Source organism: Bubalus kerabau, chromosome 20 (assembly GCF_029407905.1).
Source record: "Bubalus kerabau isolate K-KA32 ecotype Philippines breed swamp buffalo chromosome 20, PCC_UOA_SB_1v2, whole genome shotgun sequence".
Taxonomy (NCBI): Eukaryota; Metazoa; Chordata; class Mammalia; order Artiodactyla; family Bovidae; genus Bubalus; species Bubalus kerabau.
The window spans coordinates 2,564,986-2,583,723 of NC_073643.1; the positions used below are offsets into that span (position 1 = coordinate 2,564,986).

An 18,738-nucleotide genomic window follows, 5' to 3' on the forward strand; every position below is an offset into this window, starting at 1 on the left:
ACACAATATAGGGATACGGCATTCGTGGATTGTGAGAACTGAGTATTTGAATATGTGGCTTTTACAAAAAGATATGAAACATCATGATGTACTCTAAAGCGGGGACAGATAGAGCTGGGACAAGCGGGAGCTCTTTTGAAAACCAGATTTAGGGAAGCATCAGTGTTGGCTAAGCCCCTGGGGGGCCACTGAATGTTCTGTCCTTGTCATCCAGGCACAGGAACACACTGCCCTTTGTGCTGAGATAAAATGGGCAGAACACACGGGACTCACTCCCTCTCTAGAGCAATGTGTCACATTAAAACAAGGCACTGCTTCCAAGCTCGGTTCCCAGGGAAGAAGGCAGACAGCTGGGATGAAGCGCTTCCCTGCGCCTTCTAGCTGCTCAACTTGGTGACAATTAGATCACTTTGTAGGGCCTTCATGGGAATGAGATGAGACTGCATGAAGCTGCCCAGGGTGATGTCCAGTGCAAGGAGGACCGACCTAAGAGGACCCGTGCTCGGGTGAGGGCCTTTGGCTACTAGCCTGGGCTGGAGATAGCCAGTGTCCTGTGGTGTTTGGCAGATTACTGGAGTCAGTATGAGAGCACAGGCTTGGTGCCTGGACCATGGGTGACCTGCTGGGCATAGTCTTGTGCTTGAACAGGAAGGCCCTGATCAGTTTAGCATGGGGCAACAGGGCAGTGCCCTGTTAGAGACCTGGTTCCAGGGCCTGGCCGTGCCCCCTGGGTCTTTGGGTGGGGTGAGCCTGCAAAGCATCAAGAGCACTTCCTGTTCACACTGGGCCTGGGCCCGCACTTCCTGTTTGCACTGGGCCTGGGCCCGCAGGCTCACCTGCAGGGGGTGCTGTCAGTTCAGACCAAGGTTGCTAAATCCGAGGGGGTGCTAGGAGCATCTTCACTAAAATCACCTTCCCCTACCTCCCTCTGCCCATCCTGCTCCTTCCCTTCCTCTGCATCTCACAGGTTGGAAAGGTTGTGAGTGAGATTACAAGTCCAGTAGGGACTGACGTGGAAGTGGCAGGGGAATCCACCAGGCCTGGCAGGCGGGTGTGTACAGGAGGATGGGCCAGTGGTGATGCTGCAAGTTTGGTGAAATGTGGATCTTGCTGCTCTTTTAGGGGAAGCTGGGGTGGGAGGGTGATATTAGATTTGCTTTATACATGCAGCTGATGTGCATTTGGATTTTGGGAGAGGGAAGAGGCCTGGAGGTACCTGTTTGGGTGTTTTCCACAAGGCAATTATAAGTGAAGCCACAAGTGTGGATAGAATCTCTGGGGAGTAAAAACTTTCAGAGAAGCTGAGAGGCGTGTGGGTTGGAAACAGAGGTAAGTTCCCTTTAGGGTCCAAGAAGGGACACGGCAGCCAGAGGAGAAGACAAAGAGGGTTGTGAGATATGGGTGGGACCCACGGAGGAGAGAGAAGGGAGCAGAGAGGATCTCAAACTGTTGAAGAGACGGGGCGTCTGGCCCTCTGAATTGACTGGCCGTTGTTATTGGCAGGCGCAGGACAGTTTGCATCTGAAACCACTTTACTGCGTAGGCTGAACAGGAGGCAAAAGCCCATTTTCTGCTGAAATTACCAAAAAAAAAGTCATCACATGATGCTTCTGTGAACAGGTGAAGTGTATATAACACTGAAAACAAGATGGTGAAGGTAAGGAATGGCACCAACACTTGCTGAATGCTGTTTTATTTTACTCTCACAACTACCTTCTGGGAAGGCCTTATTACACCCATTTCTCAAAAGAGGCGACTGAGGGGCAACAGAGCTGTTTTGCCCAGATCATAAAGCTAGTAAATGGTAACAAACGGCAGAACCAGCTTTTGGCCGGCTTGAGCGCTTCTAGATTCCAAGTTCCATCCTCTCTGTCGTGACCTTCACGTGTCACTTGCCTACTGGTCTGGACTGTCAGCTTTCCTCTGCGCCAGTTCTTCTGTGTCCCTGCCTAGCTGCCCACTTAATAAAATTATACAGTAGACACTTTCAGTCCATAGCTTCATGATGTCCCTCTGAAAAAAAATTTTACCGTTTTGAAATTTCCTATCTTTTGATGTTTGCGAAGCTGCCTGACCGTTTCTTCTGTTTCGCTGACTGTCTTTCCGCTGTTCGCCCCCTTGGTGGCTGGCTTCTCCAGGACTGGGTTGTTGGACATCTTCTCCATTAACTGCACCAGGATCACAAAGTCAAATGACTTTAGGGGCCAGCGAGAGAATGAAACTGTGACCAGCCAATTGATGAGATGTGGCCTGCTGCATTCGGACATGGAACATTGATATGGAGATGTGGGGTCCAGGTGAGAGGGAGCGGGGATGGTGGGTATCAGAGTTTGTGAGAAATGAACCAAGCAGTGTCTACCGGGGGGCAGGCATGGAGGGACTGTGGAATGCAGGCTCAAGGAAAATTAGCTTTAAGGAAATTGATAGGATGTTTGGAATAAAAGAACTCAAAAACACATGGCCCAGTTGGGCCAGTTAGACATCAGAGGCTGGAAGGTCACTTTTTTCACTGTGCCCTTAGACAAAACATCTGGGCTTTATTTATAATTAGTGAGCAAATAAGCAAGCAGGCTTCTTCACACCAGTTTCCAGGCCAACATTGGAACTGGCAGAGGATGTGGACTGAGGTTGAAAGACTGTCACTGTGGAGATGGGTGATGAGGTCCAGAATGCTGACGGGGTCCCAAAGGGCACTGGAAAAGGAGGGGGGTGACTTCTACTAAAACAGGGAATTCTACTCATCTTTTCATTTGAAAAGATCTTAGTTTCAATAAATCTTCAGTGTCTTTTCTAGGTACTCCACCAGTATCAGGGAGTTGATATCTGATGACAGGAAACCAAACCTCTGAAACCACTGTTGATCCTCAAAAAAAATTTGGATGAATAGAAGAATTGAAATGTAACAGTTTTGCACTGTTACATTTCTAAGGTCATACTGTTACTTTAGGGGTCTTTTGAACATATCCTTCAGGAAGCCTGAATGGTCAGCACAGGTTCAGGGGAAGGTTTTCTGTGGCAGGTCCTGAGCCTTTGAGAAATGGCCCAGGGGATTTGAGGACCCCCCCAGTCAGAGTTTACAGGCATATGTAAGATCCACAGACACAGGCAGGACAATAAAAGCTGCTTTACTTTGGGGTGTGAGGGAGAATCGCTAGGAATGCATGGAATTTCATGCATCTCATCCAAAAATGGAGAAGGCAATGGCACCCCACTCCAGTACTCTTGCCTGGAAAATCCCATGGATGGAGGAGCCTGGTAGGCGGCAGTCCATGGAGTCAAACAGAGTCGGTCACGACTGAGCGACTTCACTTTCACTTTTCACTTTCATGCATTGGAGAAGGAAATGGCAACCCACTCCAGTGTTCTTGCCTGGAGAATCCCAGGGACGGGGGAGCCTGGTGGGCTGCTGTCTATGGGGTCACACAGAATTGGACACGACTGAAGTGACTTAGCAGCTTAGCAGCATCCAAAAATACCACCTTTTGAGAAGAAGACTTAGGGAGACTTCCCTGGTGGTCCAGTGGTTAAGAGTCCACCTTGCAATACAGGGTATACAGGTTTGATTCCTGACTGGAGAACTAAGATCCCACATGCCATGAGGTAACTAGGTCTGTGTGCGGCAACTACTGAGCCCTCGAGCCACAACTAGAGAGTCTGTGTGCCACGACAGAAGACCCTGAGTGACACAATAAAGATTCCACACAGCTAAGTCACAGCTAAGATCCAACAGAGCCAAATAAATAAACAGACACCTCGTGCTATCAGCCCGACCCCAGGGGGCCTTAAGTTCCTTCACCAAAAGGACAGTGGACTGCAATACAAAGCTACCTTTCAAATGCCTGGGTCACGTGAGGAGTTGAAGCTTGATCAGGAAAGCTCCCCCATAACCAGTTGCTGTGGGGAAATGCAGACCATGCTGGGGGGAGTCTGGAAATGCATGTCCTTACCTGTGTCCCCTTCTGCCCCTTCCTGCCGACTTCTCAGAGCAGCCTTGCATCTTCAGTGTCATTATCATCACTGTCACTCAGGTAAGCAGCTGGAAGACATCCCTCCACCTCCCAGGTCACTGTGGTCCCTCCTGTACGAGCCCCGACTCTTCCTTGCTTTCCTAAGGCAAAGACAGTCCCAGGGATTACATTCCACCCCACCACCTCCTGTTAAGAGAGGGGGATGTGCCCTGAATTTTGAGGCCAGTGCAGCCCAGGACCCTGCAGTCACGAGAGGGACTTGGTGTCTATTCTAAGGTGAGTTCCTCAGATAGACTGCAGAATTCCTCTCGTGTCTCCAAGGCCCCAGGCATGCTTGTCTCAGGTTTGTGGTGAGGTTTTCATGTCCTTCCCTGCCTCTTCTCTTTCTGCACCTCTGGGGCCAACATTATTAGCTAATCAATGTGTTTTTATTCTCAGTTCCTGCACCCAGGAGAGCAGCTGCTTCTAGTTGACGAGCTAGCACCCGAGCAGAGCCTTAGATCTCCCTAAGAGTCACCTTTCACTGCACTCCATGCCATCAGTCTGTTCTTAATTCCTGATCTGGGGCTTTGTCTTCCTAACTCCATCTTTTCCCGTGTTATTTCTACCTAGAATACTCTCCCCCACTACCCAGCAGTTCCTGCCCTTGGGTTGCAGGATGCGTAATGCAGAAAACAAACACTCTTTCCTTTCTTCTAATATAAAACTCATGAGGATCCATGACAAAGATGAACAACAGCTCTGTAGGTTGATAACAGAAGAAGACACTACCCCAATTTCCCAGGAAACTTTGACTCACATCACTGTTAGTAAGGGGAGTAGGAAGTCAGTTCTAGATTGTACATTTCCCTCTGCTCTCCATCCCCCAACATCAGTACAGGAGGGAGGGGTAAGAGGCATGTGGACTCACATTGTCCACTGTCTGCAGCTCCAGGAAGGTGGTTGCACACACTGGGATGCTAGGCAGCAGCCCCTCAGATGCTCTGGACCCCATGACCGACCAGAAGGAATCTCCCAACACTCGTGTGGACAGTGTGGGCTGCAGAAATGCTCCATATCCTGTTTTCGTCACTCTTGTTGTCACTCAGTTACGTCCAACTCTTTGTGATCTCATGGACTGCAGCACGGCAGGCTTCCCTGTCCTTCACCATCTCCCAGAGTTTGCTCAAACTCATGTCCTTTGAGCTGATGGTGCCATCCAACCATCTCATCCTCTGCCACCCTCTTTTCCTTCTGTCTTCAATCTTTTGCAGCATCAGGGTCTTTTAAATGAGTTGGCTCTTCGCATCGGGTTGCCAAAATATTGGAGCTTCAGCTTCAACATCAGTCCTTCCAATGAGTATTCAGGGTTGATTTCCTTTAGGATTGACTGGTTTGATCTCCTTGCTGTTTAAGGGACTCTCTAGAGTCTTCTCCTGGAGAAGGCAATGGCAACCCACTCCAGTACTCTTGCCTGGAAAATCCCATGGATGGAGGAGCCTGGTAGGCTGCAGTCCATGAGGTCACTAAGAGTCGGACACGAGTGAGCGACTTCACTTTCACTTTTTACTTTCATGCATTGGAGAAGGAAATGGCAACCCACTCCAGTGTTCTTGCCTGGAGAATCCCAGGGACGGGGGAGCCTGGTGGGCTGTCATCTATGGGGTCACACAGAGTCGGACACGACTGAAGCGACTTAGCAGTAGAGTCTTCTCCAACAGTTTCATCAATGGAACCAGGCCTAGACAGAGTTCTCCATTCAGCGATCTCTCCCAGCATGTGTCCATTACTCCCTCAGAAAACATACAAACTCTGGTGTTTCCAGCAGCTATGCTTTGCTGCACCCCAACTGCATGCCTCCTGAAAACCAGGATGCACTTCTTCCCCACATCAGGTCAGCTCTGCACCATGTCAACACTTATGGAGGTGTAGAGAGTTAACCTGGGAAACCCCATCTTACAAAACCCTCTACAATTTTTTCTTTCCCCCGGAACTCTTTCCTGGAGTCAGCAACCTCATCACTCCACCTGTAAGTCCACTTGTCTTGGCCCCTCTGACTGAGCTGGCTTCAGCCCTGTCTTCCCAGACTTCAAGTCACTTCTTTTCTTATGTAGAGTGACTTCTATAATTTGTGTATTCACTTTCATCCCTTTGCTGATCTAACAAGGATTCTCCTTGGAATTTGCTCCAAATTCCAAGGTACTCTCCAATGTCTGTTCTCTCATTTTTCTACAGTAAATGAACTCAGGGTGTTTAGCTGGGCATGTGGCCACGAGAACAGACCTCACCCCCCAGAGAGCACGGCTCTGTGAGTACAGGGCACCAAAGGGATATAGGTGTTCTGAGAAGTGTCCTCCAGAACAGGAGCACACCCTTTCCTGCCTTTGTCTCCTTTTTGCCTGGAATGTGGATGTTATGGCTGGAATTAGAACAGCAATTTTTGGATCAAGAGTTAAAGGCTGTGTGCTGGAGATGGCAGGTGCAACCAAAGAGAAAAAACAGGGGCTTTGGTGGATGATCAAAACTTTTATTTAAACTAAAAAATTTTAAATTTAAATTTTTTTAGTTTTTTAAACTTTAAGTTTTATTTTTTTAAACAAAGTCTCATAATATGTACACACAGAAGAGACCCAAGAAAATTAGCTCTTCAAGTTTTTTGTTGTAATTTTTCTATATGTATTATGTTTATAATTGAAAGAAACCCTTAAATTCCATGATTTGAGGCCTTTTAAAAAATTGTTTCTCTATTAAGATTTCCATTAATTTCTTATATCAAAGAAAATAAATAAATAATTGATAACTTGAGTCTTAAAATATTCTAGTTTTGACACAAAGGGATATTGAATTTCTGGCAACAGAGGTCAGATTTGGATCCCTGATTTATCTCTCTAGATATTCAAATCTTTATTTGAGCCTTACATTTAACTGGCCCTGCTCTCCTGTCAAACAGTTGAGCTCCAAGACTTCCAACATAGGATAAGGAGCAAAGGAGACAGAGATCAGGGCATGGGGTGCAGAGCTGCTCCTAGAGGGATAAGAAAGTCGATTCTTTTCTATGTTCCTGCTTTGCCAAACAAAAGCTGATGAAGTGTTTTTGTCTAGGGAGAAGGTAGTTGCTGGGCCTTCTACTCATTCCTGATCAAACTTAGACAAAACAACGAGGCATGCCTGTCCCAGCCCCTGGGATGTGGTTCAGAGGCCAGGTCAAGGGCTCCTGCCTGTGGGGGTGGGAGCTGGGGTGGAGAGACAGACTCTCCTTGGCTGGCCTCCAAGTTCTGAGGCCTAAACCATTTGGAATCATGGGGGGATCATGGCCACTGTCCTTGGCAGTGCCGGCAGCCTCCTGTTTTTACAATCTGCGAGTTTCTTTCACTTGGTGCAATGTGAAATGATCCCTTTGCCTGATCCTCCTTCTTTAACCTTAAAGTTGGGTCATGTGTGGGCTGAAAGGGGGTGAATCTGTAATCACACTTGATGGTAAAACCAGAGTAAAAGGCTCTTACTAATCCAACTTTTCAGAAATTCAGATGTAAAGTTTCTTCAAAACTTAAATATAATTAAGGCCCTATCATGAAAAATATTCAAGGCTCTGGTTCTCTTCTCTTTTAGACCTTTTTACCCAAGGAGATGTTGTGCCCTTCAAAGAACCAGCTCTCTTCCCATTGTCTCCAACTGAATGGTGTGTGTGTGTGTGCGCTCAGTAGTGTCTGACTTTTTGTGACTCCATGGAGCCCGCCAGGCTCCTCTGTCCACAAGCTTTCCCAGGCAAGAATACTGGAGTCGGTTACCGTTTCCTTCTCTAGGGGAGCCCAGGAATCGAGCCTGCACCTCTTTCATCTCCTGCATTGAGGCAGGCTCTTTACCACGGAGCCACCGTGTGTTCCTCCCGTGAACACAGCCTGCTGTGTTCACAGCCAAGAAAGTGCAGGGGCTTGGAACCCAGAAGGGACAGGCGCGTGAGGGTAGCTGAAGGTAGAGCTACATATGCAGACTAAGGTGAAGTTCTGGCTGAGTGAGACATTTGTTTGGCAAGGATGGGGGTGTATGTGCATCTGTGAAAACTTTAGAGAGAAGGTGGAAAGGAAAAGAAAGTTGCTCAGTCATGTCAGACTCTTTGTGACCCCATGGACTGCAGATTACCAGGGTCCTCTGTCCATGGGATTCTCCAGGCAAGAATACTGGACTGGGTTGCCTGCCATTCCCTTCTCCAGGGGATCTTCCTGACCCAGGGATCAAACCCAGGTGGGCAGGACAGGGGCCTCAGAGGAGGACCCAGCTTCCTGCCTAATTGTGCATGGTGTTTTCTGGAAGTAAACTAGAGCCTCAGTCTCAGGGTAATTCCCTAAGGAAAGAATTTAAAATCCCATTGCAAGCTGAACATGGATTACAATTAAAACAAGCCTTCCTGCAGAAAAGGGATCAGGGCAATTTCTAGCCTGATAGGAGAAGATCTCCATGGTGGGGAACCCAGCACAGTGAAAAGAAAGAGGCTTATACAGCCCACATTACTATGAAATTTCAGAACTCATATGACAAAAGAAAATATTAGTGGCTTCCAGAGTAAAATAAATACCAACAGTAACAACAAAATCCCACCATCCAGGGGCAGGATTCAACATATTTAACACTAGGTATGGCCTGGGCACTGGCCCGTCAGAATGGATTTTCTGGAAGCACTCTCAGGTGGGACCCTGCTGGCCCTTTAACTGTTTGGATGGTGGGAAGGTTTAGAGATCAAAGAGGAGAGGCAGCAGGTGCTGGGACATGCTGGGGTAGGGGTGGGGGCTCACAGGACGCTGACCATCTACCAAATGGTGCAAAAGAATCTCTATTTTAATAATAGGTGTGGCTGTGGTTAGTGTAGGCCAGCGGACTATCCGTCCTGCCCACTCCCCACCCCACTCTACCAAACGAGGGAAACGAATTAACATGGTACTCTCTTCTGATTCAATGCCTTTGGGCATCTGAGAAATAAAAATTCAAACCGAAATTTCTTACTTAGCCATGTTATCTGTCAAATATAAGTTATTTTCAGAATTGCAAGGCTTCAGAAAATGTACCTGCAATATAATGATGGGTTCAGGTTTGGCGGGACCTGAAGTCTGTACAACCTAGGGGACTCTCTTTAAGGAAAACATTAAAAAACCACTACTCCATAATTAGGTACAAAGTAAGTAGTTACTTAGAATCATACAAGAAGTTACAACTAAATAAAATATTAGCTTTAAATATTATAAAGTCCAGAAAAAGTTCATTTCATTGACTGATTTCTATTATACTTTTATACTACATTTTCCTCATACTTTTTGATTGCTTCTTCATATGACAAAAGTCTTACACTATTTTTACAGAGCAATTAGAAACATTCAGTCCTTTCGCTGTGGTTGATCAGAATTTGTTATTTCCTATTGGTAATATGACCACAGGAAAAACCATAGCCTTGACTAGATGAACCTTTGTTGGCAAAGTAATGTCTCTGCTTTTGAATATGCTATCTAGGTTGGTCATAACTTTCCTTCCAAGGAGTAAGCGTCTTTTAATTTCATGGCTGCAGTCACCATCTGTAGTGATTTTGGAGCCCAGAAAAATAAAGTCTGACACTGTTTCCACTGTTTCCCCATCTATTTCCCATGAAGTGATGGGACCAGATGCCATGATCTTCGTTTTCTGAATGTTGAGCTTTAAGCCAACTTTTTCACTCTTCTCTTTCACTTTCATCAAGAGGCTTTTGAGTTCCTCTTCACTTTCTGCCATAAGGGTGGTGTCATCTGCATATCTGAGGTTATTGATATTTCTCCCCGCAATCTTGATTCCAGCTTGTGTTTCTTCCAGTCCAGCGTTTCTCATGATGTACTCTGCATATAAGTTAAATAAACAGGGTGATAATATATACCCTTGACGAACTCCTTTTCCTATTTGGAACCAGTCTGTTGTTCCATGTCCAGTTCTAACTGTTGCTTCCTGAGCTGCATACAAAGTTCTCAAGAGGCAGATCAGGTGGTCTGGTATTCCCATCTCTTTCAGAATTTTCCACAGTTTATTGTGATCCACACAAAGGCTTTGGTATAGTCAATAAAGCAGAAATAGATGCTTTTCTGGAACTCTCTTGCTTTTACCGTTATCCAGCAGATGTTGGCAATTTGATCTCTGGTTTCTCTGCCTTTTCTAAAACCAGCTTGAACATCTGGAAGTTCACGGTTCACATACTGCTGAAGCCTGGCTTGGAGAATTTTGAGCATTACTTTACTAGCATGTGAGATGAGTGCAATTGTGTGGTAGTTTGAGCATTCTTTGGCGTTGCCTTTCTTTGTGATTGGAATGAACACTGACCTTTTCCAGTCCTGTGGCCACTGCTGAGTTTTCCAAATTTGTTGGCATATTGAGTGCAGCACTTTCACAGCATCATCTTTCAGGATTTGGAATAGCTCATCTGGAATTCCATCACCTCCACTAGCTTTGTTCATAGTGATGCTTTCTAAGGCCCAGTTGACTTCACATTCCAGAATGTCTGGCTCTAGGTCAGTGATCACACCATCGTGATTATCTGGGTCATGAAGATCTTTTTTGTACAGTTGTTCTGTGTATTCTTGCCACCTCTTCTTAATATCTTCTGCTTCTATTAGGTCCATACCATTTCTGTCCTTTATCGAGCCCATCTTTGCATGAAATATTCCTCTGGTACCTCTGATTTTCTTGAAGAGATCCCTAGTCTTTCCCATTCTGTTGTTTTCCTCTATTTCTTTGCATTGATCACTGAAGAAGGCTTTCTTATCTCTTCTTGCTATTCTTTGGAATTCTGCATTCAGATGTTTATATCTTTCCTTTTCTCCTTTGCTTTTCACTTTTATTCTTTTCACAGCTATTTGTACAGCCTCCCCAGACAGCCATTTTGCTTTTTTGCATTTTTTTTTCCCATGGGGATGGTCTTGATCCCTGTCTCCTGTACAATGTCACGGACCTGATTCCATAGTTTATCAGGCACTCTATCTATCAGTTCTAGGCCCTTAAATCTATTTCTCACTTCCACTGTATAATCATAAGGGATTTGATTTAGGTCATACTTGAATGGTATAGTGGTTTCCCCTGCTTTCTTCAATTTAAGTCTGCATTTGGCAATAAGGAGTTCATGATCTGAGCCACAGTCAGCTCCTGGTCTTGTTTTTGCTGACTGTATAGAGCTTCTCCATCTTTGGCTGCAGAGAATATAATCAATCTGATTTCGGTGTTGACCATCTGGTGATGTCCATGTATAGAGTCTTCTCTTGTGTTGTTGGAAGAGGGTGTTTGTTATGACCAGTGCATTTTCTTGGCAAAACTCTATTAGTCTTTGCCCTGCTTCATTCTGTATTCCAAGGCCAAACTTGCCTGTTACTCCAGGTGTTTCTTGACTTCCTACTTTTGCATTCTAGTCCCCTATAATGAAAAGGACATCTTTTTTGGGTGTTAGTTCTAAAAGGTCTTGTAGGTCTTCATAGAACTGTTCAACTTCAGCTTCTTCAGCGTTACTGATTGGGGCATAGACTTAGATTACTGTGATATTGAATGGTTTGCCTTGGAAATGAACAGAGATCATTCTGTCGTTTTTGAGATTGCATCCAAGTAATGCATTTCAGACTATTTTGTGGACCATGATGGCTGCTCCGTTTCTTCTGAGGGATTCCTGCCTGCAGTAGTAGATATAATGGTCATCTGAGTTAAATTCACCCATTCCAGTCCATTTCAGTTTGCTGACTCCTAGAATGTCTACATTCACTCTTGCCATCTCTTGCTTGACCACTTCCAATTTGCCTTGATTCATGGACCTGACATTCCAGGTTCCTATACAATATTGCTCTTTACAGCATTGGACCTTGCTTCTATCACCAGTCACATCCACAGCTGGGTATTCTTTTTGCTTTGGCTCCAACCCTTCATTCTTTCTGGAGTTATTTCTTCATTGATCTCCAGTAGCATATTGGGCACCTACTGACCTGGGGAGTTCCTCTTTCAGTATCCTATCGTTTTGCCTTTTCATACTGTTCATGGGGTTCTCAAGGCAAGAATACTGAAGTGGTTTGCCATTCCCTTCTCCAGTGGACCACATTCTGTCAGATCTCTCCACCATGACCCACCCATCTTGGGTGGCCCCACAAGGCATGGCTTAGTTTCATTGAGTTAGACAAGGCTGTGGTCCTAGTGTGATTAGATTGACTAGTTTTCTGTGATTATGGTTTCAGTGTGTCTGCCCTCTGATGCCCTCTTGCAACACCTACTGTCTTACTTGGGTTTCTCTTACCTTGGGCGTGGGGTATCTCTTCATGGCTGCTCCAGCAAAGTGCAGCCATTGCTCCTTACATTGGATGAGGGGTATCTCCTCACTGCTGCCCTTCCTGACCTTCAACATGGGATAGCTCCTCTAGGCCCTCCTGTGCCTTACTCCTTGGAAGGAAAGTTATGACCAACCTAGATAGCATATTCAAAAGCAGACACATTACTTTGCCAACAAAGGTTCGTCTAGTCAAGGCTATGGTTTTTCCTGTGGTCATGTATGCATGTGAGAGTTGGAGTGTGAAGAAGGCTGGGCGCTGAAGAATTGATGCTTTTGAACTGTGGTGTTGGAGCAGACTCTTGAGAGTCCCTTGGACTGCAAGGAGATCCAACCAGTCCATTCTGAAGGAGATCAGCCCTGGGATTTCTTTGGAAGGAATGATGCTAAAGCTGAAACTCCAGTACTTTGGCCACCTCATGCGAAGAGCTGACTCATTGGAAAAGACTCTGATGCTGGGAGGGATTGGGGGCAGGAGGAGAAGGGGACGACAGAGGATGAGATGGGTGGATGGCATCACTGACTCGATGGACATGAGTCTGAGTGAACTCCGGGAGTTGGTGATGGACAGGGAGGCCCGGCGTGCTGCGATTCATGGGGTTGCAAAGAGTCGGACATGACTGAGCGACTGATCTGATCTGATCTGATCTGATTGGTAATATAGGAAAATAAGTGTTCCTACTGGGACATAACTCAGGCCCTGCAGGGGTGACGCCTGATGGAGACAGAGAGGACATGGTGTGTAGGGTTGCTCCTGGCTTGTAAGAACCCAGCTCTGCCTGGAAATGGAGGTGCCGCAACTCAGTGTCCACCATTCAGCTTCCCTGAGCCACACTGTAAACGTGCATTCAGGCAGCTCCACTGCCACAAGGGGATTCCCTGGTGGCTCAGACAAGCCGCTGCATACAAGCAAATGAAGACAAGTGTTTGCCTGTGATGCCATAGACCCGGGTTTGACCCCTGGGTTGGGAAGATCCCCTGGAGAAGGGAATGGCTACCACTCCAGTATTCTTGCCTGAAAAATCTCATGGACAGGAGGAGCCTTGTGGGCCACAGTCCATGGGGCTGCAAAGAGTCAGACATGACAGAATGACTAACACTTTCACCACCACTCAGGAAGGTGGGGAATGCGACAGAGGGCAGGCAGAAGAGAGATGTTGCCCTAAACAATTGCTGTTAAAGTATCTACTTTTTGAAGAATTTGTAAACACACACAATCATGTCAATATAAGGCAAAGGCCCTTCCTTCCCAGGCCCTTGAAAGATGTTCATTAGCAGGGCAGGAAGTCCACCTTTACTCCTCTGCATCTATCCTGGGAAGCTACCGCAAGGCTGTGTTATGGCAAAAACAAGGACCAAATAAGAAAAGAAGCCATGGGGTCCAGGAGACAGTGGGTCCACGTTGGGAGATCTCTGAAGAGAGTTCCTGGAGGATTACAGTTCTCAGCCCTGGAAAGATCACGTCTTCACAGACATGGGAGAAGAGGGTTCCTGGGACACACACAAGTTTCTCCAAAGTGCAGGCCATGGATGTTGTGAAGGTGCCCTGCGGACGCTGTGACAGAGCCTGGCCACAGATGCAGTCTGGGTTTCAACAGCTCTCACCACTGAGGCAATAGACATTTTGCAGTAGACCTAAAAAACACTAAGACAGAAAGAAAACAAGATGCCCAGGTGATGCTTACCATCTCTGACAGCTGCTGCTGCTGCTGCTAAGTCGCTTCAGTCGTGTCCGACTCTGTGTGACCACATAGATGGCAGCCCACCAGGCTCCCCTGTCCCTGGGATTCTCAAGGCAAGAACACTGGAGTGGGTTGCCATTTCCTTCTCCAATGCATGAAAGTGAAAGTGAAAGTGAAGTCGCTCAGTTGTGTCCGACCTTCAGCGACCCCATGGACTGCAGCCTTCTAGGCTCCTCCATCCATGGGATTTTCCAGACAAGAGTACTGGAGTGGGGTGCCATTGCCTACTCCATCTCTGACAGCTAGGGAGCCTAAATTACAAATCAGAGCAGATGTATTTTCCATTTGACTTTGATTAATAAATGAGTGTTGGTATTCTATTTTGAAAAGAGAGAAATGCAACATGCCTATAATTAGTGAAAGAAGAAATAGAGATGTAAAGATATAATTTAAATTTATAAAGTAACAAGAGATACATTGAAAACGTATTATACACTTATATTTCATATACATATGCATTTGTATATAGTAGATGAATGTGTTATGGAGAAAGATATTGAGTATATAGGAAAACAAAACCATCATTCAGCATAACAGAGAGCTAATGGATAATACATAGAGCTGATAAGTCCAGAAATAGCTCTGTGAGTTTGTTATTGGAGGCAGTATCAGAGGCAACTGCAGAGCCAAATCAGAAATGATTGAATCAGGTTGCTGTCGAGAGCAGGGCTAATGGGGGGAATGTAGGTGGGGACAAATGGTTTTCTTTATCAGTGTCTCTCACTAGTTGGTTTTTAGAAAATATGTACATGTTATTCTGATTAAAAATGCATTTAAAACATTTAGGAAAGAGTTTAGCTGAGGACGCTCACTTGAGCAGGGACACGGAGCTCATGTATGTTACTGCACAGCGCTGCCAGTCCTCATCATAGGCGTGTGTGTCTTAGCCAGCTAGGGCTGTTGTCACAAAACACCACATTCTTGAGGCTGAAACAATAGACATTTGTTTCTCACAGTTCTGGAGACTGGAAGTCCAAGATCAAGGTGCCAGCAGATTCAGTTCCTGGCAAGCCCTCTTCGTGGCAGCAGATGGCTGCCTTCTGGCTGTGCTCATGAGTGGGGGCGGGGAAGCCAGCTCTCTGGTGACTTCTTATAACGGCACTAATCCACCATGGGGGCCCCACCCTCAGGATCCCATCTAAACCAGCCACCTCCCAAAGGCCTCATCCCCAAATGATGACTCTCTGGACCCCCTCATTCAGGCCCTGGGCATCCACATGTGATTTTGGGAGTACGGCTCAGTCCAAGTCACATGCAAGTGGGAGTGTTGATGTGCCGCTGTGCAGGGTGCTAGGTTTGGATTTACAAAGTGTTAGGGTTTGGTGTGGGCCACATGGCAAGTTTGTGGCAGAGCCTGTGCTCCTGTCTCCACTGTTTCTGTCTGTGGGGAGATGCTCACACTGTGAGCTCACAGACAGGGTCTGTGGGGTCAGATATGTCTGAGCGAGGCTAAATAGGCCATCTCTCTCTCCCAGAATTCTGCAGAGTTCCAAATCGTTAGCAGATCAATGTTTCTGAGGAATCAGCAAGAAAGAAAATACCTTTTCCTAAAGCATACTTTTCCCCGAGGCAACAACTTTTAAACTTTTAAATTTCAGGACTCCTTTTATTTTTATTTTTTGGCTGCACTGGCTCTCCATTGAGGCACATGGGCTTTCTCTGTTTTCGGTGGGTGGGGCTTCTCGTTGCTGGCCACGGGCTCGAGAGTGAGTGTACTCAGTGGTTGCAACGCATGGGCTTAGTTGCCCAAAGGCATGTGGATCTTAGTTCCCCAACCAGGGATCAAACCCACGTCCCCTGCACTGGAAAGTAGATTCTCAACCACTGGACCTTCAGGAGTGTCCTCCCCTTTCATTTTTAAAACTTACTAAGGGCTCCAAAGAGCTTTTGTTAATATGGTTTAGATCTCTCAGTATTTATTGAAGAAGAAATTAGAGGTAGGAAACCTTTAACCTATTTACTAATTCATGTAAAATAACAATAATAAACCGATTGCATGTTAACATAAATGAAAAATTTTAGGAAAAATAATATTTTCAAAAGAAAGTTTAGTGAGAAAAGTGGCTCTGTTTTGTATTTTTGCACACCTCTTTGATTTGTTGTAGTATGCTATTATGGCAGAAATGTTTGCAGAAAATCCACAAAAAGGATGGGTATTTATTAATAAATATCTGCTTTGGAAAGTTACAGGTCTTCTTTTTTTGATATTACACCAAAACTCAACAACAGTAATTTCTTAAAAGGTTAGTTGCAATGTGGAATTTGAAACATCAATTAAATTTTTATAGTCTGTTACATTAAAATCCATTTTTCTATCTTGCAGTTTGAATAGATGTTTTACCTTTGTATTATTTTGTCACATTTTGTGACTTTGGTCATTTGGAAAATACTGGATTCTTGAGTTTTGAAGTTTTTCAAATATTGACACATTTCATGTTACAATACCAAAATATCACATCTGTTTCTATCACCACTGATCTCATTACAGAAGTAATTAGATACTGGGAAACAGACAAGCTCATGGTGGCAGATTCAAGGTTTCCAATATTCCAGTTTTTGTTAAAAATCTTGAAATTTCTCATTGGGAACTCTTGCTCTCAGTTATTTCCTTTGAAGCTTCAGGCTTGGTTTCTCAGTTTTTGAGAAAATGTCTCCCTAATACCCAAAGTACAAATTTGTCTATAAGTTCTTTCAAATAAGACTGGTGTCCGTGAGAAGGCTGGCCAGCTCCACCCCCGAACCCCATCCAGCACCAGGCTCCTTGGTGCCATGACCATCACCCTTCAGCACAAGGTGCCCGCGCCTCACCCAGCCTCATTCCACCTCACGCAATAGTAAAGGACATGTATTATTGGCCAGACTTAGTGAAATTGATACCTTCCCACCCCCCCAGTTTATCAGGATTATTTTTGAGAGAAACTGACATCACTTGTCCTCGGTGTCACATTTCTTTGTTCACGACTGTGTGCCTCACAGGGAGAGCAGGCAGCTGGCGGTTTGCAGCTGTTGTGTTGATGTGTGTAAAGGTGCCAGCAGGCTTAGGTGCACTGCATTTGCACTCTCAGTGTGAGTGTCAACACCGTGAGGTTTCCATCTTTATTCTGTATTTATGAGTTGGCATTCTACTTTAATAAAGAGCTTTCACTTCTTATTTATATGTCTTTTACTAGTACGGACTCATCAATTCCTATTTGATTCAATGAGCTCTAATCTGTTAACGATCATTGCTTATTTCGTTGTTCAAATCGTTACAGCTTTGGAAATCTGCTTCTTTCTGCCACACATTCCCATCACAGATGGTCTTACTGTCCTTGCCCACCACTACTGGCCCTGAAATTGCAAGACCATTTGGACTTGGGGCTATGGCAAGTTCTCCTTGCATTTTAGCCTTGAAAGGTAACATAGTGATGTCTTTTTCTCTCTCTTTTATAGCATTTTTTCATGTACCTTGGCCTGGAAGGGAATTAGTTTGTAACACAGTCTTTTCATTTCAGGAGATTTATCAATATTTATTTTGGCCACCTGATGCGAAGAGCTGACTCATTTGAAAAGACCCTGATGTTGGGAAAGATTGAAGGCAAGAGGAGAAGGGGACGACAGAGAATGAGATGGTTGGATGGCATCACCGACTCAATGGACATGGGTTTGGGTAGACTCTGGGAGTTGGTGATGGACAGGGAGGCCTGGCGTGCTGCGGTTCATGGGGTCTCAAAGAGTCGGACACAACTGAGTGGCTGAACTGATTTGATCAATATTTATACTGGTTTGGAATTTCAGGCTGAACACTACTGAAAATCTTATTCCCACAGATTACTGACTCAACAAAAGATCTGGATACTTACCTAGAAGAATTTCCTTTGCAGAGGTGGCATTTCTAAATTCTCTTTCGTATTGGTTTTTGACCAGGTGTTTATAATATATTAACAGCTATGTTTGACAAACCAAATGAAACAGTCTCTGTCTTCATGGAGTATAAACTGTGAAAGAGATGTGACAGATATACATAAACAGGGGAACCTTTGGTTAATGAATTTTGTTCTTTTTGCATGTTTTTTCTTTATTATTTATTTTTCATTGACACCTGAACATGGATGAGGGTGAAAACATAATGACAACTAGGAAAAGGAAAGTGACAATTCCTTGCACGCACTAGCACATTCAAGGTCCTGCTCTGCATCCTTCACACGCGCTAGACCTGCCGTGTGTGCTGGTGGCCCCCCACTTAGAGCTTGGGGACTCCCTCCCCTGCTTTTATGAGTTTTCCATGACAGAGATGAGCCCCCGCAGCATGGATAAAGCGGGGCGAGCACTGGCACTGGTGCGAGGCCTGTGGAGCTGGCTGGCATCAGGCTGTTTCTGTGCAGAGGGACAGGAGAGGTGCCAGGCTGAGTCTGGAGGGGCGGCCGCTTTCACGGCAGAGGAACCTGGCTGAGCACAGGGGGCACGCAGGGGCTCTGAAGCAGGTCGCCCGCGGCTGACACCGTCTGTCCCTCTGCTCCAGGGCAGCTGTGAGGATGCCCCTGGGCCATCAGTGGGAGCTGAGGACAGTGAGCTGGCGTCAGAAAGAGGAGCGACCTGGTGGCCAGGACAGCAGAAGCTGGGGGAGGCTGCACAGCCCATGCCAGATGCCCACAGCTCACCTGCACTGTCTCCTTGATATTAAACCAGATTGACACCTGAGCTGAAGTGGGGAATGCGCGGGCTGCCATCACAGGACCACCGCGAGGCCTTGGCCAGATTCCAG

The 18,738-nt window shown here is 45.8% G+C and overlaps 1 long non-coding RNA gene across 2 annotated transcripts; it reads left to right on the forward strand.

The window, feature by feature from the left end:
- The first annotated feature begins 636 nt into the window (after positions 1-636).
- Positions 637-18,086, forward strand: LOC129635006 (uncharacterized). Of its 2 annotated transcripts, none has more exons than XR_008706058.1 (5): positions 637-1,051; positions 1,504-1,657; positions 2,139-2,297; positions 17,249-17,390; positions 17,489-18,085. It is a non-coding gene; the product is annotated as an uncharacterized LOC129635006 (long non-coding RNA). The 2 variants fall into 2 exon arrangements; XR_008706059.1 differs by lacking the exon at positions 637-1,051 and adding an exon at positions 1,097-1,329 and having other exon boundaries at positions 17,489-18,086.
- The last annotated feature ends 652 nt before the right edge of the window (positions 18,087-18,738 follow it).